Source organism: Crocuta crocuta, unplaced genomic scaffold, assembly GCF_008692635.1.
Source record: "Crocuta crocuta isolate KB4526 unplaced genomic scaffold, BGI_CrCroc_1.0 scaffold61, whole genome shotgun sequence".
NCBI classification, from domain to species: Eukaryota; Metazoa; Chordata; class Mammalia; order Carnivora; family Hyaenidae; genus Crocuta; species Crocuta crocuta.
In genome coordinates this window covers 3,695,474-3,720,276 of record NW_027528369.1, presented here as the reverse complement: position 1 = coordinate 3,720,276, position 24,803 = coordinate 3,695,474, and the positions used below count along the sequence as shown (strand labels likewise).

The following is a 24,803-nucleotide window of genomic DNA, read 5'->3' as shown; positions in this document are numbered from 1 at the left end:
ATTTATCATTATTCACCTTTAGGAAGACGAAAGACAAAGGCCAAATCATCACCCTCAAGGGACAGGCTTCCTTTTCCTAATAGTGCGATTGCTATGTGGCATTCTTGCCAGTCAAGGGATCTAGAAAAGCTTGACCTTCGTGGGTTTCATTCATCCTTTCCAGCTTTGGTTTTCCTTTTTAGGTCCCTGCCCCCATCCCACTGGTCGCCATCCTGATTTCCCCACAACCATGGAGGACCCAGGAGGCTGCAGCCCCACCAGATTGTCTTTGTAAAGCTGTCTTCCCTGGGGTCCCTGAGGCTCTGCCCAGAGATAAGGGCAAACAGCCCTGTCAATGATGAACTAACCCTCTGTACATAAATTCAGTAAAGCAAAATCCACTACTAGCGTCCTTCTGAGTTTGCCTAGAAAATGCCATAGCACCGTGAAACCCAGCTCAACTATTTAGTGGGTGGGTGGCTACTGAAGCAAGTGGATCTGTGCCTCAGTTTTCCTGTTTAAAAATGTGACAGGAAATATCTTCTATGCAAGGGGACTGTCAGGATCAAGATCAAATTATGTATACAAACCGCTTAGTGCATGCTTGACAAGTATAAGTATTAATCAAAAGATGGCTTTTGCGGACACTATGGTTAATTAACTTTTCAGTTCTTCCCCTAATTACTAAGGAGAGGTTACTTAGTATCCAAAATTTAAAGTATTGACAAGTATAAAGAAGCAAAAATAAATCATACCTACAATCACCTTACCTAGAAGCAACTAATTTGACATTTTGGCACACCCCTACCCCACTCACACTTAAAAGCATTTCAGATACAAAATATTGAAACTGATAAGAGAGGTCACCAAAGTTGCTGGGTTCAAGCCCAATACACACAAATCAGTTGTGTCCTTATTCATCAATAGTACGTCATTACAAAACATATGATCAAATTAGTGTTATTTACACTAGCAACTAGATAATAAATACAGAATGGGGCACCTGGGTACCTCAGTCGGTTAAGCATCCAACTCTTGGTTTTGGCTCAGGTCATGACCTCATGGTTTTGGGAGTTCAAGCCCCGCATTGGGCTCTGTGCTGGCAGTGCAGAACCTGCTTGGGCTTCTCTCTTTCTCTCTCTCTCTCTCTCTCTCTTCTCCCTCTTCCTCTCTCCCTCCCTCCCCCCTCTGTCCCTTCCCTGCTCATGCTGTCTCTCTCTCTAAAAATAAATATATTTTAAAATGTTTTAATAAAAATGATAAACACAGAAAAAGTCTAACTCTATGATAAAAAATAGAAAATGTCATAAAAAAGTCATAAAAGAAAATCACAGTATATGAAAACATAGATCATGGTGATGGGGAACAGATTATAAATGGGCAATTCTTCCCAGTTGATCTACATTTAAATTCAAAGTAATTCCAGTCAAAACCATAGCAAGGAACTTGAGAAGAAAATACTGACATATCATAGGGGAGATGAAAGGAAAAAAGAGTCAAGGTCATTTCCAATACATAGAATAAAGTAAGATTAAGGTAAGATTTAGCAGGTATAAAGGTTTATTATAAGTCTATAGCAACTGTGGCAGTGTTAGAGGGAAAGAAAAATAAACCAACAGAAATCTCCAAAACAGAGCCAAACATTTATGGAAACTTGACCTAGAATATAATAGGCACAGAATCCAATGGGTTGGGAGTGGTAGGGATTGACTACATAATCAAGAATCCTGATACAACTGTTTTTCCAAAAGAAGACAAATGAGATCCCTTCCTCATTCCACACACACACACACACACACACACACACACACACACACACAATTCCAGGTGGACTAAGACCTACATGTAGAAAGCAAAATTTTTAAAACTTAGAAGATTATATGGGAGAGTACCCAGATGCCTTACATTAGGGAAAGATTTCCTAACCATGACTCAAAAAAGCATAATACCCATAGGAAATTACTGATAAGTTTGGCTTTATTAAAATTTGAAAATTATGTACAGCAAAAGGTGCTATAAACAAAGCTAAAAGGACAACGAGAAAATAATAGCACCACATTTATAATCATCAAAGTATTGGTCCCCATATCCTATGGACAGTAAGAAAAGAGCAAAGAAGCCTATAATAAAATGAGCAAAATATATGAGTAGGTAGGCCACAGAAGAGAAAACCCAAAAAGTAAGAAAGTCAATGAGAAGATGCCCAATGTCACTAGAAATAAAGGAAATTCAAACAAAATCGGCACTAACAGACCATTCCAGATTCATAACAGAGTCTAGAAGTGAAAAGTCTAACAATACCAAGTGCTGGCAAGGACACAGAACAAAAGGGATGCACAGACATCTTCTGACGGGAGTAGAATTCTTTACAATCACTTTGAAGAGTAGTTTAGCAAAATTGAGTCAAATTGAAAATGACATGAACAGAGACCTAGCAGTTCCACGTCTAGGATGATGCCCTGGAGATAACTTGGCACACGTGTGCAAGATATGCAGAGACCAGAATGTTCACTGCTGTGTAACCTGGAATATTTATACTGGCCACAAATGCGAAGCCACCCAGATGCCCATCTACAGGAGAATGCAGAAGCGAATTGGTGTACTCACACCATAAAATGCTCTCAGCAGACAGAATAGATCAATCAGAAGTACATGTATCAAAATGAATGAATCAATCTCCCAAACATAATAGGAAATGAAAAAAAAAAAAGAAAGTTGCAGGAGGTTATTGGTTAGATGAAACTTAAAATATAAATATATCACGAGTATATTGTTCATGGAATTCATATATTTAGTAAAGGTATAAAACCTTGAGGCAGAATAATAATCACCAAAATCAGGATAATTGGTTATTTCTGGCAAGAGAGAGAGCGAGGGATTGGGGCACGTGGGTGGTTCACTCAGTTAAGCAGCAGGCTTCAGCTCAGGTCATGATCTTATGGTTCATGGGTTCAAGTCTGCCTCTGGTTCTGTGCTGACAGTTCAGAGTCTGGAGCCTGATTCATATTCTTCCATGTCTCCTCTCTCTGTCCCTCCCTTGCTCACACTCTATCTCTCTCTGTCTCTCAAAAATGAGCAAAACTTAAAAAAAAATTAATAAACAAAAACGAGAGGGAGAGGGATGAAATGGGGGTGGATACAGTGGATTTTAACTGTCTTTGTAAGAATGCATTATTTGGGCAAAATATTAAAGTGAATACTGTCAGAAGAAAAGTTTAGATTTCACAAAGTTGAGTGATGACTGCGCTGGCTAAGTTGTGTTAGTCTCCATGTTTTTCTGTATACTTGAAATAGTTTCTATACTTGAAATCATATGGCAACTACATATATATTTCAGCATATGACAAATGGTTGTGACTATTCAAATTAAAAGAATAAAGCCCAATTGTTCACACAAATGTCAAGTGAAAGGAATATTTTAAAATAAAGGTCTGGGAGGCAAAAAAAAATTCCCAAATTGGGAACTGCTAAATTAAAAAGTCGAGTTTTTCTTCTTGACTGATTGATACCCTCTGGGATTCTCTCCTATTAAATTTCAAGCCATTTGTACCCAGAACCACAGCCTAGGGACACCCAGACTCACAAATAGGGCCTCCTTCTCCAGGCATCTATTTCCTTTCTCCCAGGGAGTGAGGAGGCAACACAGAACCCCAATGTACATTTCACCCGCCATTGCTAACAACAAACACACAACAAAAACACTAAGACTGGGATCGGCACAGACCAGAGGGCCGTGGGTGTGTCTGAAAGTGGTGTGATTTACATTTGCTGAAGGTGATTTGGCTCTGAACTTCCATGAGGCAAAAATACGGAAGGAAACAAGATGAATCCCAAGCTTTGCAATATCCAAAAGGCAAAATCAAAAGGTTTTCAGGGGAAGCATAACACTTTCAGGAGATTCGGGTCTGAAAGAAAATTCTCCCTCGCTGTAATAAAAATAAGTTCAAAGTAGAAAATGAAGTTATTTGCTCCTCCTCTGACCCCGCAGCACACACACAGCGTGGACATCGAAAAATGAAGCCACCCCCACACACACACACACACACACGACTTACTGTCTGTAATACATTATCATGAAATGATTATTCATTGCACAAGTCTCCCTGAAGACCCACCGTGGGAAGTATCAACAGACAAGGGGTGACCAAAGAGTCCTGAATCCTTACTGGGTACCCCCAGTCCTAAACTGTGTGTATGATCCTTACCCATCAAGTCCCCAGATTAAAGGAACTACCTTAAGCCAAACTTCCAATTCTTGGTAAATTCTGACCTTGTCGCCTGTTCTCCGAGATGTTGCCAAACTCTCTCCAGGGAGGTATCTCCCTTGGTATGCTTTGCCTTACCAACAAGTTGCATGGTGATTTTTCAGGGAGCTGACAACAGACAATCAGTCAAATGAAAAACAACAAAACAAAGCCTCCGCAAGAGATCAAACACCCCCTTTCCTTTTCTGGGACCCTTGAAAAGACTTTCCAGTCTTCAGCGACAGGAGAAGACAGCCCTGACATCTGCCCTCAGAAGCAAGATGCTCAGTCACTTGCTAACACCAAGGAGCCCATCACCTTGGCATTGAGACCTCCCAGACTCATTACTTCTTCCGCCAGTTGCCAGCTCTTTCCCAGCTGGGTTGCTGCGAGCTCTCTAGATGCCGGCAGAACGGTCTGGGCATGTCCGTGACTCTGCTTTTTCTGGGCATTCTTGTTGGCAATAATCAGGGTAATTATAGACTGTTCCCTCATTTCCCTGACTCCCGGGAGCTCTTTAGCGCCAGAGCAAGATAAAGTCAGAAAGCCTTCCACCCAGGTGGGAAGCTGGAGAAGGTTTCGAGCATGGTTTCTCAGCACGTGTTTCCAAGGAGGAGGAGGAGGGAAGGAGGAAGAAGGGGAGGAAGAGAGATGAGAAGAGATGTATGATTGCTCTGTCAATGAAGTATCGGAAGCGCTACTTTTAAAGAAAGTTGGACATGTTTTATAATTGCAGTATCTCTCAGATCTCTTCAAAACTATAGCTCTGACCCTGGCCATCCGTTACGATTACCTGGCAGGCAGGGGGTCAGGGAGGAGGTGGATCGCAGGGAATTAAAGCCTCACCCCGAGACATTCTGGTTTTGATGGTCTAAGGTAGGGGCTGGCTGGTTGTAGATATTTATTTTAGGTTCTTCAGGTGATTCTAACGTCCAGCTATGACAAACCTCATTCGTTTTTTGTGCTCATGTGTTTCGAGGTCCATAAACTCCTTTTCCGTGTGTATTTGACTATGTTTATCTGCCTCTATTGTGCCTTATAGGAGTAGTATAGTTTTGGGTAGAAAACATATTTGGAACTTGGGATTTTTCTGTCATGTTTTTTTTTATTTCCTTTAGTTGGAAAGAGGGTACAGTATGGGTGCTGATATCCAATACTTAGAAATGAATGCCTTTTTAAAAGTTTATTAATCTATTTTGAGAGAGAGAGAGAGAGAGAAAGCATGCTAGCGGGATAGGGGCAGAGAGAGATGGAAAGAGAGAATCCCAAGCAGGCTTCACACTGTCAGCGAGAGTCTGACTTGGGGCTCGATCTCAGGAACCATGAGATCATGACCTGAGCCGAAATTAAGAGTCGGATGCTTAAACAACTGAGCCCCCCAGGTGCCCCAAGAAATAAGTATCTTTTTCAACTTCAAATTATATTAATACCAACCTTTGGCTTTCAGCAAATTCTAAAAATGTTTGCATCTGTGATCTCGTTTAATCATTAAAACATCTCTAAATGCTTGGTACTACTATTATTCCCATTTCACAGATAAGAAAACTGAGGCTCGAACAGATTCAGCAACTTGCCCAGTGTCATATGGATGGTAATAATCAGAATCTGAGTCAGATCTGAGGGCCTTCAGGGCCTAGTTCTAGAAGTCTGCTCTACTATCTCCATTAGAAAAGATGTGGTCCATGCTCCTACCAAACTGTTTGTTCTAGAATTCTAGAATCCATCTAGTTCTCCATGAGGGGAAGAGTCTGGGATGTTTTTCTGTCTCTGAAATGAGTTCTACGATATAGCTAGTCTGAACCTGACTCTGGAGAGTTCTGTGGGGTGTGTGACCAGCCAATATTCCTCTTAAACCCGCTCCCCTTTCCTCACCTCACCCAAGGAAGTCAGGACGGCCATTGCGCTCTAAACTCCTGGAGCTCCCCCGGGCCTGAGGACCACTTGCCAGTCTAGGCCACGTGGTCATGGGCCAAGGCTCTCGCGGGCCGTGGAGAGTGATTTGCAATCAGTCGCAAGTGATTACACATTGTTTCTCATCGATGGGCAGGAGGAGCCCTGACAGGATAATGAGATGCAGCTGATGGAAAATCACAGCTGCCGATCGACGGCTAGTGTGGGGCTTGCCCAGCCCTCCAGTGCTGCGATCAAATCCTCCCCACTGCCAAGGCCAGGGGCGAATCTGGAGAATTTTAAAAGCTGAGCCACCTCACGGTGCAGAGGGAAATGGACTGGAGGGCCTGCCAGTTAGACACCTGGCGTAGGACCCAGGGACTCCTTCGGGACAAGCCACAAACCCTCCCAGACGGGGGCTCTGACTAATTTTCCCAAAAGGAGAGCGCAGGTCCCAGACAGCAGCCTGGCGAGAGCATCGGAAACCAGGCCAACAGTGGACAGGGCCCCTTTATTGTGCAGGCTCCCCAAACAACGGAGTTTCTTGGACTGTGCGCATTACTTGTGCAGGGCTGCGGAATGCGGCTGTGGGCTTTCCTCACTGTGCTCAGTGAGGGAATCTGTTTAAACTACCTTTCCATGGATCAGTTCACTAAGGGCCAACTTGAGTCCTGTTTACCCTTCTGTTGCCAGGGAAAAACAGCTGTTTGCTTAAATTGAGGTCTTCTTCTTCCATGACGGTCATTACCGCCTCCCCAGTAGGAGATAATGGGCTTGAATTTCCCAACTAGATGGGAGTTGCTCAAGTCTTGACTCTCCTGGTAAAGGCCATCTGTAACCCAGAGTGGCCTTCCTGAGGAAGGTACTACCCGACTTAATCTTCATGCTTAATTACCCTTCCCGATGGATGCAATGAGGTCCCTAATAAATGCACTTGTTAAGCACACAGCTGTGGTTCCAGATCTTTAACCCAGTTTCCTCACATACCATTTCCATCTACTGCCTTTAGAGAGCATCGCCCCTGAACAACTTGTTGGAATTGTGTATAATAAACGAGATAGAGCTTGGCCAGTCACTGCTTGGCAAGTGAGTGCCTAAAAGAAAAAAAAAATAAGTGCTCATAGTTGCAATGAGTCAAATTTTTTTATTGTTTTGCTAACAACTTATAATACTTAAAATAATTTTAACAATATACTGTTAAACTTTAAATTTTATTTATTTGTTTTGATATACATACATATATTTGTATATATATGTATATATTTATATATGTGTGTGTGTATATATTATATATATATATAGAGAGAGAGAGAGACAGAGAGAGAGAGAGAATCCCAAGCAGGCTCCATGTTGTCAGTGCAGAGCCTGATGCAGGGCTCAAACTCAAAAACTATGAGATTATGACCTGAGCCAAAATCAGGAATTGGATGCTTAACCGACTGAGCCACCCAGGCGCCCCCAAATTAAACTTTTTATTTTGAGAAGACTATAGGTAAAAAGGTAGTTGCAAGAAACAATGCATAATCTCATGTAGACTCTACCCCATTTCCCTCCAGTGATAACGTCTTGCAAAATCATGGTAGAATATCACAGTCTGGATATCGACACAGATACTGGCCACTCATTCTCAGGCATCGCCAGGTCTACACATCAGTTTTATGCCGTGTTATCACGTGGGTGGGTGCCTGTGTCCAACACCACACCCAACACACAGACCAGTTCCACCAACACAGAGATCCCTCTTGCCGCCCTTTTAGCTTTTTTTTTTATGTTTTTTTTTATTTATTTCTAGGAGAGAGAGAGAGAGAGTGTGTGTGAGCAGGGGAAGGTCAGAGAGAGAGGGAGTCACAGACTGAAATAGGCTCCAGGCTCTGAGCTGGGAGTCAGCACAGAGCCCGACGCGGGGCTCGAACCCCCGAAACGCGAGATCATGACCCAAGGGAAAGTCGGACGCTTAACCGACTAAGCCACCCAGGCGCCCCTTCTTGCCGCCCTTTTAAAACCTCCCCTGTCCGTAGCCCCTGGCAGCAACTAATCTGTCCTCTGTTTCCATAATTTCTTCACCTCAAGAGTGCTGTATAAATGGAATCCTACAGCATGTGACCTTTTGAGGTTGACTTCTTTCACTCAGCATAAAATTATCTGGATTCATCCACGCTGTTGTGTGAATCAATAGCTCATTCCTTTTTATTGCCGAGCAGCATTGCATGGTCCGGATCCACAGTTTGACTGTTCGTTCACCTGCTGAAGGACATCTGGGTTGCTTCCAGGTTGGGGCCATTATGAGCAAAGCTGCTCTGAATATTCACGGGCAGGTTTTTGCATGAACGCAGATTTTTATTTTTCTGGGACAAATGTTCTAGAGTGAATAGAATGGCTAGGTCATAGGACAATTGCATATTTAGTGGTATAAGAAGTCGCCAAACTGTTTTCCAGTGTCTGTGCCTCTGTTTTACAGTCCCACCAGCGATATGGGAGTGATCCATTTCTCTCCTCCTCACTAGCATTTGGTGGTGTCGCCATTTTTAATTTCAGCCATTCTGATAGGTGTGTGTCAATATCTCACTGTGGTTTTAAGTTGCACTTAGCGAATGGTTAACAATATGGAACATCTTTCTAGAGATTCCTTGTCTTCTCCATGTCTTCATCAGTATTTGTGTCTATTCATGCCTTCTGTCTATTTTTTAATTGGATTGCTTGTTTTGTTTTGTTTTGTTTTTTAGTGTTTTGAGTTCTTTGTATATCCTAGATGCTAATCCTTTGTCAGATATGTGGCAAAAATCTTTTCTCTCAATCTGTAGCTGTCTTTTTATAGTAAGGGAATCTTTCACAGAGCAAAAGGTTTTAAGTTTGATGGGATCCAATTTCTCAATGTTTCCTTTGGCAGATATTTTTGATATCACATCTAAAGATCCCTTTGACTAGACCTAGATCTTAAATATTTTCTCGCATTATTTTTCTAGAAGTTTTATAGCTTTACGTTTTCCATTTACAACCATGATCTATTTTAAGTTTATTTTTATATAAGGTATGAAGTTTAGGTTGAGATTCTGATCTTTGCCCAGGGATGTCCAATTGCTCCAGGCTCATTTATGGAAAAGACTTTCTGTACTCAGTGAAAAGCATGACATGGGGCTTGATCCCACAACCCTGAGATCATGACCTGAGCTGAAATCAGGAATCAAACATTCAACTTCCTGAGTCATCCAGGCACCCCAGATTGCATTATTTTAAGCCATCATTTTACTTTTGCAATTATAAACGATAGGACTTAATGCGGTCAGATAATTCAAATCACAGTATAATGTAGGGGGTCAGAATGAATTTCTTTTGCACTTTTGTCCAAAGTCAGTTGGGTGTATTTGTGTGGGTAAGTAATTCTTAAAGTTGAAGTATGATAGCAAGTTTCAGAACAATAGATCTAGTATGATCCATTTTTATTAAAAAAATATTAATATATAGGGGCACCTGTGTGTCTCATCAGTTGAGCGTCCGACTTCAGTTCAGGTCCTGATCTCACAGTTCATGAGTCTGAGCCCTGCATTGGGCTCACTGCTATCATTGCAGAGGCTGCTTGGCATCCTCTGTTCCCTTCTCTCTCTGCCCCTCCCCTGCTCACACTCTCTCTCTCTCAAAAATGAGCAGACATTTAAAAAATAAAACAAAATAGAAAAATATAAACATATATTTACACATGATCATATGTATGTATTCATAAAGATGCCATCATTCACTGTGATTATTTATTATTGTTTATTGTGATTATTACTGAGGGACATGATTGGAGGATGTTCATCTTATATACTTAAGATAGTAGCTAGTTCATTGAGCATTTATTATGTGACAGGTGCTACTCAACATTCTATAGTTAAGGTGCAGTTGTAATAAAATAGTGATGATGATAATGGTCAGTATTGCTAAATTATTACTGGCTCTCATATAGTCTCATATATTCATGTAACTCTCCTACAGTACTTAAATGCTTTACATATACATATATCTCCTCTCTCTCTCTCTCACTTAGTTATCACAACAACCCTATGAGTTAATTTCAGTTGTTACTTGTATATGATGGTAAGGAAACAGGCTTGAAGAAGTTGTGTGCATAAGACCACAGAACAAGAAAGATGCGGAAATGCAGCTCAGGTATTCTGACACTACAATGAGCCCACTGACCCCCTGCATTATACCCTTTATCATTTGAATTATTTGACAACATGAAATCCTATCTTTTGTAAATTGCAAAAGCAAAAAGATGATTTAAAACAATGCAATCTGGGGCGCCTGGGTGGCTCAGTCAGTTGAGCGTTTGACTCTTGATATTGGCTCAGGTCATGATCCCAGCCAGGGTCGTGGGATAGAGCCCTCCATTGTGCTCCTCACTGAGCGTGGAGCCTGCTTGAGATTCTCTCTCTCTCCCTCTGCCCCTCCCCCACCTGCTCTCGCTCTCCCTCTCTCTCTCGCTCTCTCAAATTAATAAATGAATACATAAAATAATAAATTAATACAACCTGATTTGGAAAGAACAGACATACCTTCTCTTGGCCCTCACCCATTCTCTTGAGTCCATGGAATATGTATGGTCTGTGAGAATCTTCTCTTCAGAATTATTTTACCCTAAACAAACTTTAAGAACTTCTAGAATATTCTATACATTATAGTTTCCCCCCAAAAATATCATTTTTTAGAAGAATGCATTTCTTTCTTAAGAATTATGTTTGGCTGGTTTCAGTTGGCTCCTGAGAATTAAGTAGTCTCTACAATGTCTCCTCAATATTCCAAATAAACAAGACAAAGCTCTGTGACAGAACATGACCCAAACACTCAAGTCTTTATGGCCTAAAGTCACCTTGCCAGAATGCACTCAAAGGCAAACAGAGAGCATTCTTTAAATATTTCTGGTTTAAAAAAAAACACAAGACTTTATTTTATTCCTTTTATTAAATAGCAAGCCCTTAGGAAGGAAATAGTAAATAAGTGTTAAAACGTACATTAATTAAAATATATACGTATTCACGGGAGTAAAATCTCTCAATCGCCCTAAACCCCACAAATGAAGATAAATGAGGGTTTGGTGTAAAAATTCCTGAGTGCTTTTAGCACCTCAGTCTCTTTGTTTAATACCTTTCTGATTCATTGACACCTCCCCACATTCCCAAACCTCTATGAAAAAGAAAACTTATATATTAAAAGAAAGTTTAAAAATAAAAAGCTTTTTTTTTAAGTAGTATTATTTTTCCAAGTGCTGTCACTTCGACCCTAGGTCTGTCTCTTCCATCACTCACATTCTTTCTCTTCCAACGGCCACTGGCTTAGTTTGGGCTCATGGCACCTGTTTTCATCCATATTTTAAAGTAGTAACCTGACTTCTAACTTCAACCCTTCTCTGGTTTTACCCCACGCTGCTGGGTTAACTGTCAGAAAACACAACTCTAGTCATGTGATTCCCTGACTCAAAGAGCTTCAGTGGCTCCCTACTGCCTGCTATTTCAAGCAGGAGTTTGTACTCCACAGTTTGGAATTCAAGGGTATTCACAAAATTGTGCCAATCCAACTTTTTCCCACCACTGGCCTTGACCTGCCGTCAGGCTGTCCTACCTGGAGGGAGGACCATTCCCAAGATTGGTTTCCCACTTGTGTGCTTCTCCTGAGGCTGAACCTTGAGCGTGGGCTGTACTGGTGGGACATGTAGCCTTTCTTCCTCCTGCAAAGCCCTCAGAGCCCTTTCCCCATAAAGCTTTCCCTTCATTTTTCTCCAAACTGGCCGAGACCTTGAACATGACCTCATGGAAATCCAGCAACACTCAAGCAGTTTCATGGATCTCAGTCTACTTATTCTTCACAACACTGTAAGTTAGGCAGTGCTGTGCTGCTGGTAAATGTTTAACAGCTGGCTCTCAAGGTGGGAAGAGAGAGAAAGCATGAGTATCTGTACACGCACCCATTTATTACAAATGTTGCCGATACAAGGAATATGAAGCATAGCATTTACAAATAATAATGAAATAGTTAATGCTCGGGGCTCCTGGGTGGCTCAGTCAATTGAGCGTTCGGCTTCGGCTCAGGTCATGATCTCGCGGTTCGTGGGTTCCAGCCCCGCGTCGGGTTCTGTGCTGACAGCTCCGAGCCTGGAGCCTGTTCCAGATTCGGTGTCTCCCTCTCTCTCTGCCCCTCCCCAACTCGTGCTCTGTCTCTCTCTGTCTCAATTTTTTTTAATTAAAAAAAGAAATAGTTACTACTCTTTTTAAAATAGATTCCATATAGCCCATTAATTCTCCAAAATGCTTTTGTTGGTATTTTTGTTGAACACTTACATCTCAGCCCCACCCACGGTTGCCATAAACAGAGCAGATAGTTCCCACTGCATGTTTGTGGATATTTGTGATTACATTAATGGGTAAGATGAAGGTGAAACGAAGCATCTATTCATTAATGATGTGTGTGACTTCTTTGCTGACTTGGATAATAGCTTTCAAAGACTGAAACAAGTTTTCCTCAAATTTGGGTGCTATTCACAGCCTCATAGTTGTGCGCATGGTACAATTTTAAGGTGAAGCTACATAATTAACATTGTTCCCAATACATTTTGAATCCTGGAGAATCAAAATAACAATGGATTAAGCCTTGATTTGCAGTGTTACCCTATTTCCATAGTGTAAATATTCCCATCAAGGCCGATTTCAAGCTACAACCCGATATTCCTGAATGCAGAGTTTGGAAAGAGAGATACAGTTGTGAATCATTATATATTTCTGCCCTACAGTTGCAAATAAACTAAAGAATGTAGTTAACTGTCAAATAATTAGAAATGGTTCAATTAACTTTCAACTAAGGGACCAAAGCCATTCAGTGGAGGAAAAAGACATATNTTCTTGACCACTGTACCATTCAGCCTAAACATAATGGCTGTAAAAAAACAAAGAAAAAAAAAAAAAAAAAAAAAAAGAACCTTGATTCATACCTTATACCATATTCAAAAATCAATTTGAGGGGATGATTCATAGATCCAAACATAAAAGCAAATACCACAAAGCTTCTATCATGAAACTAACAGGACATCTTTACATTGAAGTGAGCAAAGGTTTTTTAGAACACAAAACTTAGAACACAAAATTTTTCCCATGAAGGAAAAAATTAATGAAAAAGGACTTTCTAAACAGAAGGCACATGCCCTTCAAAAGACATCTTTAAGAAGTGAACAGGCGAGTCACAGACTTGGAGAAAATTGTTGCAATACATATATTTGAGACTCATATTCAAAATATATAAATATATGCAGAACCTCTAACACTCAGTGTTTAAAGGATGAATGACTCCGTTTACAATCAAATGGACAAAAGAACAGGAATGTAAGAAAGAAAATTGTCAAATAGTCAATAATCACATGAAGAAAAGTTCCATATTAGTTATCAGGAAAACACAATTTAAAACTGTGAGATAATATGATGCGTCCACCAGGATGGCTACGATAAGAGATCACCAACACCAGGGGCTGAGATGAAACTGGAATGCAAAATGGCAAAAAAAAAAAAAAAAATACACTCAGAATCAGTCCGGGGATTGCAGAAGTCAATATACCCCTACCCAAGACCCAGCAATACCACTCCTAGGTGTTTACCCGAAGGATATGACAGCTTACATATACAATAAGCCTGGCACAAGAATGTTGATTAAAAAGTCTTCATTAATAGTATGAGTAACTATAGATAGCACAGAAGCCCATCAAATGAAATGGATTAACCATTTGTGATATAGCCATCCCCTGGAATACTACACAACAGTAAAAAGTAGCAAATGACTAGTACGCACCACAACACGGGTGCAACTCCAAACCTATCCTGAGCACAGGCAGCCAGATACAAGAGTACTACTCTGTGATAACACTCAGGGTATGTATTAAAATAGGCAAAACTCCTCTGTGATGAAAATAAAATGTGTTAAACCTTTTTCTTACCACCAAGAATGCCAGGCAGTGTTCAACCCTTCAATGAGCACATACACACACACACACGCGCGCGCGCACACACACACACACACCACAACTTTCCCTTCCGACAGATGATACCAAACCTGACTTAGTCTTCTCCTTCACCGAGATTCAGAAATTGGATTTTTTTCCCTTGCTAGTACAGAATCCTATGTACTCAGGAATGCCAACTGTAAATCAATACCCACGGCTTAAAGGTGACATTTCAACAACTGTACATCCTGGAGCCTTCCTGTCAAATGTCTAACTCTTTACATAATTTATGAGCATCCAACTCCACGTCTTGCAATGCAGGGCGAACTATTTTCAATTTGTCTGCGCACATCTTCATTCAAATAGCCAGTCATTCATTCGCTAAATGTTATTGAACACCTACTATGTGCTAGACATTGTACTGTGTAGTAGGAATGCAGTAGTGGAAAGGATAGTCACAGTCTGAGCCTAGGATTTACATAGGGAGGAAGACAGGATAGACATCAATTTATGAGTTGTACCAATAATGGCTAAATTTCCATTGCAATTATTGCTTTAAAAAAAAGGATGTTGCAGAATGTAGGCTTCTTACAAACACATTTACCAAGAAGTTATGATCTTGTCTTAAACGGAGTGAGAGAGAATAAGTATCAAGGAGTGCTTCCTTGAGAAAGAGGCTTTTGAGCTGGGCTGTGGATGGGGAGCAAAGATCTACTTGGAGGGTACTACGTTTCAGGTGGCAGAGGCATCATCTCAACGGTCCTGATGCACAAAGGAACATGCTGTTTTTTTAGGGATGGGAGAAAGCCTATCCTCGCAGAAACTAGAGCTATAATGTGGGTCTGGTAAAATGGCAGTGTCTGAGACAAGCAGGGCTACTCCAGAGATTTGTACTTGCGGATGGATCTGACCATCTGGCTACCGTGTGTCGAATGGACTGGCAAGCGGGAAGACCAGCTTGAGGCTAGCACGTATGGGTAACAAACAAGCCCCCCTAATAATTTCCAGCAAAAGGCAGGCCCTGAATTCTGCAGACTACAGAGATAACTTAGCCCTTCTCTGAACAATTGGCAAATAAACTGGAACTGCTTTTTCAGACAAAGGACAGATGTGAGGGGTGCAGAAGGAGTTAAGAAGCCAGCCAACAAGAGGGACATGGATGGACAGATCGAAGAAGAAAGCCTCTGGAGACAAACATCCAGAATACAGGTAATGCCAGACATTTCTTTTCAAATTCTGATTTTCAGAGTCAGCAACTGAGCGTCCATTCTGCCTCAAAACTGTGCCAAGGGCCTTATAGTTATCACAGTTAATGCTCGCTTCTATCTTTGAGGGATGCAGTATTCGTAAGTCTTTTCTTACAAAAAGAAACGTGGAGGTTTAGAGAGATAGAGCAGTGCACTCAAGATTACTCAGCACGTAAGAGGCAAAATTTGCACCCAGGTCTCTGATGCAATGCTGGCTCTTGGCCACTCCTTCACCTCCTGCCCATCCCCACTGCATTTGGAAACAACGCCAGGCTTTTCTGTGCTTTGGCGTACATATACCAAACGTTAGCTCTAAAGGGGTCTTCGAAATCAGTTAAGTCAATCTTGCTGCTTCACAGGGAAAGAACATGAGACAGATACGCTGGGGTCCACCCACAGTCTCCCAGCAAACATTGGGCAAGTGAGATACAGAACCCTGTTCTTGCAGTAATCCACTTTGCTTGTACAGACAGCTTTCTCGCTCTCTTTACAGATCTGGGACTTTGCGATGGTAAAGTTTCGCTGAGCCCGTGGCCCTGATTGGTGGAGGGGGCAGTGCTTAAACGCTGGTCTGTGAACAGAGTAATCATTCAAAATGAGTTTGAGGAAAGAGGGACTGAATCTCGATAATTATTTTGTCTAGCCCCCGCCCTCTCCAATGGGAGGAAGAAATGTTACTTAACATGTATTAAATGTTGAACATTTTAGAACTTGCAGCTGTGTTTGTTGCTTAATTATTCACAGATTGCTTAGGGCCAAACGCTGTCTGCTGGGGCAAGAACGATTCATTGGTTACCTACAACTCCAGTGCAGAGAGGAAAACTTATTTCCCAAGCAGCAAAGGAACAGCCTCCATTAGGTACAACAGTGGACTAGTTAAGATTTCCAAAAGGGAAATTTGCATTATTTATACTTCCAAATTATACGCTGGTACCTAAAACAAAGCCCAGGGTACCTCGAAGATGCTTGACGATCTAGTCTTGCATAATGAAATGCGATTAATAGGCAGCCATTCCAGATTCTGGAACTAGCAAATCTCTCAACAACTCCTGTTGGCCAAGAACCAACCACACCGATCCCAACTGGGAACAGTCTCTTCTGGGCAGAAGCGACCCAGATTTGGCGCAGCTAACTTTAAGACCCAAGGGAGACTCTTCATGTTACCAACAGAAGACTTGGGGACCGTGTCTACAGCGAGCAGGAGAATTCTGGAAACTCAGGGTCTACCAGAATACCAATGCATGATTATTTTAGTAGAATCCCTCACTCTTTGAGATGCGGTCAGTAGTCTCTGGGTGCACCTAGAAGGAAATTGTTACATTCTGTGCTAGAATTGAGTTGATCTTGTGTTTTTAAGATACAGAACATTAGCTTTCACAACTACAGGCCGTTTTCCCCACATCTCCCCTCTTTGATGAGGAGTAGGTATTATCTAATTTCTGGCCCAGCAAATGTCTTCTCAACCTATAAAGAGGCAGGAGGCATTCTTCTTCCTGCTGGATTACCACTACAACTTTTCCCTGACTCTATTGTCTACCATGGAAAAACTTGCTCAGAGTTGGAACTGGGAAACAAAATCCCAGAGGTGTTAAAAAAAAAAAAAAAAGGGTAATGCAATGTGTGGAATTTGGATTAAGCTCTAAAAGGTTTTTAATTGTGTCTCCACTGGTTACTATTTGTGTGACCTTAGACAAGTTCAATTAGTTCTCCAAACCTCAGTTTCTTCATGGATATCACTTTTTTTTTTTTTCAGGTTACCATGATGATAAAAAGAAATCCCTCCAATATAGTAAGTATCTTGTACAGTCCCTGGCAACAAATTGAATCCCACAATTATTGTCTCTTTGAAAAAGAAATGTGAAACCAAGCCCAGATAGCACTTTAGGAATCTAGAGCAACTCCCTTTATTTCAAATAAAACACTGTGAAATCTTAAAGGGAAAGACATATAGGACAGAGGGCTGAGAAAAGTTCTGTACAAAAGGAACCAATAACAGGATTTGTCATAATCATTTCTGAAGATCTTTCCTGAGTAATACGGGGCTCTTGCACAATGGCCAATCTTGAATTTGACAACCAGAATGATTGTTTTGGTCTGTGGTAGGTCAGAGAACAACAGTAGACCAGAAGGCCATGGGAGGGATTTAAATTGGTAAATCTCTCAACCTTTCCTGACAAGTTAAGTGTAGTCAGCCTTGACAGAAGCTGCCAAGGGAGACCTCTGGCTTTCCAAGGACCCCCACCCAAGTTGACACCCTGGATGTTAATAGGCATCACTGTGTTTGTTTTGGATGTGGTAACAAGTGTGAATAGAATGGGCCCTTCCCTGGATTCTTACACATAATCACTTCTTGGATTTCACTAAATTGAAAAATGAGGTTTCTTATTGAGACTGCAAGATTAGAGAATGAGGTCATAGCCCCTTTTCGGTAGCTGCTTTGGGCCAGAGACCAAAGTCAGACTTTCAGCTTAGATCTAACACATTTCAGAAGAGCAAAACATATGGCGCATAATGTATGCTACACATTTATAAGAATGAGTGAGACTTCTGTGCTTAGTGTCTCCCCCTTCTTTCTGTGCACACCCTCAAAATGCCTGCAGCCAACCACACTTGTTAGCGGTGACGGACACAGATGGGATCTCAGGGAGGCTGCCGTTTCTGTTAGTTGACGATGAGAAGGAAAGTATTCTCTGTGAGTCAGTCTGTCTCCCACCATCTCATGATGTCAACGTGAAGAAATGCCATCGAGTCCAAACACAGAAGCGAGAAGTGCCAATAGGACATCTGAAGACGGAGTCCTGCTGATTCATGGCGATGATCATAACGACAACAGTTGAATTATTTACAGAGCACACATGACGCACTGTAGTGAGAGCTTGGCATACGTTCTTTTTGGTCATTCTCATAATAATCCACTTGTCTTCCCCATTTTCTGCACGAAAACAAGGAGACTTCGAGGGATTAAGTAAAACTTGCTGCCAGGCCCGCAGCTGGACAATGCCGGTGGAAGGATTTGAACTCCTCTCTGGAAAATCTGTTACCCACCTCGTGGGCTTAGGTTAAGGGTAAACAGTGTAAGCTAGGTGAACACGTGGCCATTTGCTCGTTCAGGATAATCTTCTGCCTGTTGACATGGGACCATCACTGGAAAAGGTGAGGAGGTCACCACGCGTTCAGCAGTGCTCCCTCAATAGGTCACGGAGGAAGAGCCAAGCGTGGACAAATCTCTATGCCCCTGTGTGGCAAGTGGGACAAAAGGTTTGGGTCCAGGATGCCCTGGATTCTTTCATGGCTTGAGTGGAAACACATCTCAGGGAGAAGAGTTGGATGGGTCTGTCTCCTGCAGAGTCACGTGACTTTTTTCACCTGATGTCATGATCTATGGTTAGTTGAGTCATATCGTCCTAGTATAGGAGGCTGCCATGTACACTTCCTTTTTAAATTTTTTTAATGTTTATTTTTGACAGAGAGAGAGACAGAGACTAGGAGAGGAGCAGAGAGAGAGGGAGACACAGAATCTGAAGCAGGCTCCAGGCTCTGAGCTGTCAGCACAGAGCCTGACACAGGGCTTGAACTCACAAACCGTGAGGTCATGACCTCAGCCCAAGTCGGACACTTAACTGACTGAGCCATCTAGGCATCCCAATGCTTCCTTTTTAACAAGCTATTCTGATCCACATGTGTCGAGATTCTGCCTTGCCATTCATAACGACATGTAAAGTTTTCACTTTGGGTGTGTTTACCCTTCCATACCCATAACAGACTACCCAGTTGGCTCCTATTTAGCCTAGAGAGAAGCATTCTTTAGCATGGGATTTTGGAGGGATGTGGGAGGTTTTACGGCTCAAGTCCTTTCTCTTCGTGGGCTCTGAGGACTACAGGGTCCTTTCCAGTTGTTCTCAGGAGGATCTGCCCTGGGATCATTTCTGACACAGGCGGCCTGGAAATCTAATCAGAATATCTTCACTCCCATCCTCTAAACCCAGTGGCAGTTCAATTAATTTTGCCACACCCTGCATGTGATCTCTTATTCTCTGCTTTTCTCCTCCTCCTCCTCAGAAGCAAGTCCACACTTTACAGGAAAAGAGCCACTGGGTGATGTCCAGCAGCAAAGAGACCATTATCACGAGCTACAGGAGCAAAGCCTAACAGACTGCACTCACCGCAAACTGCGAGAGCCTCCAGCTACAGAATCTGGAGAATCCGCATGCGCGTGCGCGCGCGCGCGCACACACACACGCACAGAGCACATGCACTACTGTTCAGAAAGAACCTTGGGAAAACTGATAGTGTGTCTGCACAGCTCAGCAGGCCAGAGGTACGAGCGCTCTCAAACTTCTTCAGACCTCTAGCAATCTGTCCAGCCCCCACAGAATGATGTGGGATTTTTCTAGTGGGGCTACTCCAGCCAGAGCAGAGAAGGAAAACTTAATCAGCCTTATCCAGCTCTTCCCCAGCCAGGGTGAGCCCATCATGGTGTTGTAAGGACCATTACTCCCCTGGGGCCCAGGAGATCACTGGCCTCCCAGGGAAGATGAAGCTCAAGTTTGGGTATTGGTGAGATCGCCTGCAAGGAAGGCCTAAGCATCCATCTCTCGGACACTGGACATGCTTTCCCAGGTCGAGACCTGAGGGAGGAAGCCCAGCTGCCACCTCCTCATCTTAATGCTCTGCACTCAGCCCCGGCGATGCCACTGCCCATTTTAGGCACGTTCTCCAGCACATTCTCACTGATACCAGCTTGTCAACGCACTCCTTAAACTCACTGGGCTGGCTTCCTAATCTCCACTAATCACTCTAAGTGTGCCCGTGTCTCAAGGATGCCTACTGCATGCCAAGTTGGGAAGCTAGGGAGGTACAACCAGGTTTTTTTTTTTTTTCAATATATATATTTTTTATTTATTTCTAGGAGAGAGAGAGAGAGAGAGAGCGTGAGCAGGGGAGGGTCAGAGAGAGAGGGAGACACAGACTCTGAAGTAGGCTCCAGGCTCTGAGCTGGCAGTCAGCACAGAGCCCGACGCGGGGCTCGAACCCACGAACTGCGAGATCATGACCTAAGCGAAAGTCGGACGCTTAACCGACTAAGCCACCCAGGCGCCCCGGTACAACCAGGCTTTAACCTCCCTGCCCACTTTCCTTCTGGTATTGCTTTACATACAGATTTTCAAAAACCAATCTCTCTCCTTCCTTGACTGAGACAGTGGCAATTATTTTTCCCTATATAGGCTCCTCAAAACATTGGTCTCTTCCATTGGGACATAACCCCCACCCCCCAGGCTACATTGGAGTGGCAATGTAGAGTTTAGGTATAAGGTTCTGCCTCTCCCATAATGCCCTTGAGAGCACAATCCAGTCTTATTTTTCTTTACTATCTTGATAGGAATCTAGTACCAGAGACTTACACATATTTGGCAATTGATACGTATTTATGAAAAGAAATGGAATGCAATTATCTGGAATGAAAAGAGTCAGTAAAGGAGGCATGATTTGGCAGGCCAACCATCTGCAAAAGAATGTGGCTATTTAGGGGCTCCTGGGGGGGCTCAGTCGGTTGAGCATTTGACTTCAGCGCAGGTCATGATCTCACAGTTCATGAGTTTGAGCCCCACATTGGGCTTGCTGCTGTCAGCCTGTCATTGCGTAGCCCACTTCAGATTCCCTGTCCCCCTTTCTCTGTCCCTCCCCTGCTTGCACTCTCCCCCAAATAAATAAATATTTTTAAAAAATGTGGATGTTTAACAATCATTTGAAGTATCTTTGATCCTTTAACAGGGTCCTGATAATAAGTTGCTTTTGGCTCAGTGGTAAAAGGAAACAAAAAAATAAATAAAAATGTGTGTAAAAATAATTGTGAGCCATGATATACTCCCTAGAAGGTCTAAGGAGAGGAAGACAGATACCATCAAATGATGGAGAGAATGTGGAGCAAAAAGAATGCTTATACGTTGTTGGTGGGAATTAAAAAGGTAACACCCACTTGGGAAAACCATTTAACAGTTTCTTAAAAAGTTACATTCACATCTGCCTAATGACACAGGAGTTCTATTCCTAGATGTTTGTTCGAGAGAAATAAATACATAAATCCACGAAAAGCCTTGCGTAGTAAACGTTCATGGTGGCTTTACTCATAACAACCAAACACTGGGAAAAGAGCATGTCCATCAACCGGAAAATGGATGAACAAATTGCAATATATTCATATAATAGAATATTACTCAGGAAGGAAGGAAGGAAGGAAGGAAGGAAGGAAGGAAGGAAGGAAGGAAGAAAGAAAGAAAGAAAGAAAGAAAGAATAAGAAGAAATCTATTTTGTAGATGAATCTCAAAAACAATGTGCTGAGTGAAGTCAGACACAAAAGTACATAGTGTACAATTCCATTTATATGAAATTCTAGAATATGCAAAACTAACCTACAGTGATAGAAATCAGATCGGTGGTTGCTTCTGAGGTAGAGAATTGACTGGAAAATGGGACAAGGGAACTTTTTGTGGGGATGGAAACATTCTGTGTCCCAGTTGGGGTCAGTGAAGTTACACAAGCATATGTGTTTGTCAAAACTGACTCAACAGTAAAGTCACGAGCATTTCACTGTATGCAAATTATACTTCCGTTTAAGAATCTCATTTTGGATGTTTTCTCAAACAAATAAAAGTCTAGATTTGGGGGGGCAGGAAGCCCTGGGGAAATCACATGGTCCCAGCCACGGAAAAGATGGAGAACCTGGGTCCCCGAAAGGAGAAGGACCTGTTCAATATCACATAGACGTGGTGGCCGAGGCAGGATTGGAACTCGAGGGACTCACTAACAGGAGAGTTAGGGGTCTCTCTGAGTGAGCAAATCCAAGGGGAAGGCCAAGGATTATGTCCACCATCCATTCTTCTTGCTTTAAGATCATCCGTGCATTGACCACTGGACCTCAGTCAGCCTCCTGTGCTCTTTTCCACACCCATACCTGCCCCCCATTCCCTCTTCTGATGGTACTTCTCCACGGGGGGTGATCTCCGGAGCTCCATTCAATGGAGCCATCAGGAAGTCTGTCCAGTCATCTTTAGACTTCTAGAGAGTCTCTAAAAGAAACTCAGCAGCTTAGAGGACAAGGCAGAGGAAAACCTAGTAGCCAGAAATCAGGGAAAGTATCCTGGGACCAGATTCAGGAGAAACTCAAGCTGTTACAGAGACTGGGGAGAAGCCACTGAATTAGGCAAAAATCGAAGTGAGGACAGTCACCCGGCATCAACTATACAAACCAGGCCAGCCAACTGGCTCTGTTCTAAACTGTCTCTTTTGCTTATCAGACGGAGTCTCCTCCCGGTGACTCCCATTACCACCACTGCTTCTTTCCCCTTTCCTTACTTCCTTACTTTCCTTCTTTCCTTACTTTAACCAGGCATCACTTGGATCCCCATGACCATGGTGGGAAGGGTCCTCCCCAGAATATGTGGTTTCCAGCCCCAGCGCCTCTAAAGAAGGCAGGACAGGGAGCCTATCAAACCATATAGCATCACTCTGATATCAAACCTAAATTCTTAATCCTAAAAACAACAGGATGGAATGTGCCCCATAGGATCTGGACACACTGCATATCAAATTCAATGGAATGCATTTGGTCGCTGGCTGATTTTGTTCCTCGGCTGCTGCTCTGTTCAACCAGGGAAGCCCTCTGTAGGGCATCTGCCTCATCCCCTTCACTGGGGACCTCTACGTCCACTCCGATCAAAAGAACACATCACGGGAAGGCCGGCCATGAGGTCCAGGTTGAAGGCTCTCCCTTGCAGAGAGGAAAGCCAGCTATGCAAAACTTTGTGTAAGTTCCAAGGCACCATTTCTTATTCCAATGCCAGGCACTCAGTAGAGGCTTTAACACAAAACAAACAAACAAACAAACGCCATATTGATTGGGTAAAGAATGAGTGAACATTTGTGTTCCAGAATCCATGGTATTTCATCTCAGTGTATTCTGGAGGAAGGAACCAACTGGAGCTTTGGCACTCAGCCAATCTGTATTTAAGGGCCTAAGTTGCCACACTGTGCACGGACAGAGCACATAACTTCTCTGAGCTTCTGTTTGCCCATTTGCTGTTTGGGGGAAATAACAATTCTTAACTTAAAAGCAAGTGCTTTCAGCCTGGAGTCCACAGATCCTTAAGGAGCCCTTAAAACGTAATATAATTTTTGGTATATGTATTTTTTTTACAAAGGAAAGAGTTTTATATTTCATCAGATTCTTTAAGTAGGTCAGTAACTTCTTTAAGAGGAGAGAGAGGGAGAGAGAGAGAGAGAGAGAGAAAGAGAGAGAGAAAGGGAAGGAAGGAAGGAAGGAAGGAACCGCTGTGGCCTTAGACTTTTTTACGAAGATGGAAATAACACTTATAAAGTGCCAGAGAACCTAAGAATCGCTTTTAGCTGCCGTACAGTCATTGGTGTGGTGGAGTGAGCCTTCTGAGCTTTGTAGCAGGATGTTCCAATCCTTATGTGTCTGCAGCCCTCAAGATATGCCCTTTGAGCAGCCAACTAGGTCATCGTAGGCAAATCCCTTCCTTTCTCTGGCCTCAGTTTCTTGTCTGTAACGTGAAACGGTAGGACTTGGTGTTCACCCAAACCTTGCAGATGTCAACATCCGGACTCTGTGCAGATGAAAACCAGCCTAATCAGCAGTGTGCTTCATTTTCCAGAGGGCTAAGGAGCGTGGCCTCTGCTTTTTACCTCCAAGAAAGTCTCAGTTAGTGAATGGACATCAGTTTCGGAGCAAAGACAAGTAGGATTCTCAGAACAAGGTGGGAGAGCATTCTCAGGACTGGCCAGGGAGCCAAGTGGACTGGAACCTTTGGGATCCTCCACTGGAAAATGGTGGTGGGGTCAAGGTAGCAAGGTTTAGCAGAAGCAGATGGGTTTAGAGGGGCAGAGTTCAGATTGGGGTCACCACTGTGGTGCTTGCTTCCAATCGCTCAATCAGCTACAAAAGGAAACTGAGATAAAAATCATGTTTAGAGGACAAACCGCTGATTTGCATAAATTTAGGCAAAAAAGAACTCCCTGCGTTCTCTTCCTCCTTAGCTAGCTTCCAGGGGCTCCTAAAGGTCTCTCCTGAGAAAAACACACCTCCTGGAGACCTCTAAGGCAGTGTAGACTTTCATACTCACCCTCTAGATGGCTTCAGGGAGAGAAGATGGGAGTCTGAAGTACCCATTCTCAACCCTTGATGGCTACATCAAAGACCTGATGTAAGATTCCAAGGAAAATGCCTAGAAAATCCAGTCCTTGATTAGTTCTTACATGGGCAAGTTACAAGACCAGGGAGAGTTGCTCATGAGAGGAGGCCATGGGCAACCCCAAGGAGCCTTCAGCCAAATCTTCATCTGATTCCCACGTTATTCTGCAGGAAACCGCACTATTCTCAAGCAGGGGCTGAACTCTCTCCATGCAGCTGATTCACGACCACATGGGTCACTTCCACCTGATCTGCTGCCTACCAGCTCGGGGAT

At 42.8% G+C, this 24,803-nt stretch overlaps 1 long non-coding RNA gene across 1 annotated transcript in view; it reads left to right on the top strand.

The window, feature by feature from the left end:
* Positions 1 to 24,803, top strand: part of LOC144223459 (uncharacterized) — a 171,941-nt gene that overhangs the window by 145,121 nt on the left and 2,017 nt on the right. Inside the window, exons 2-3 of the long non-coding RNA XR_013332693.1 lie at positions 15,171 to 15,282; positions 17,074 to 17,109. This is a non-coding gene — a long non-coding RNA (uncharacterized LOC144223459). The remainder of the gene's footprint in view (positions 1 to 15,170; positions 15,283 to 17,073; positions 17,110 to 24,803) is intronic.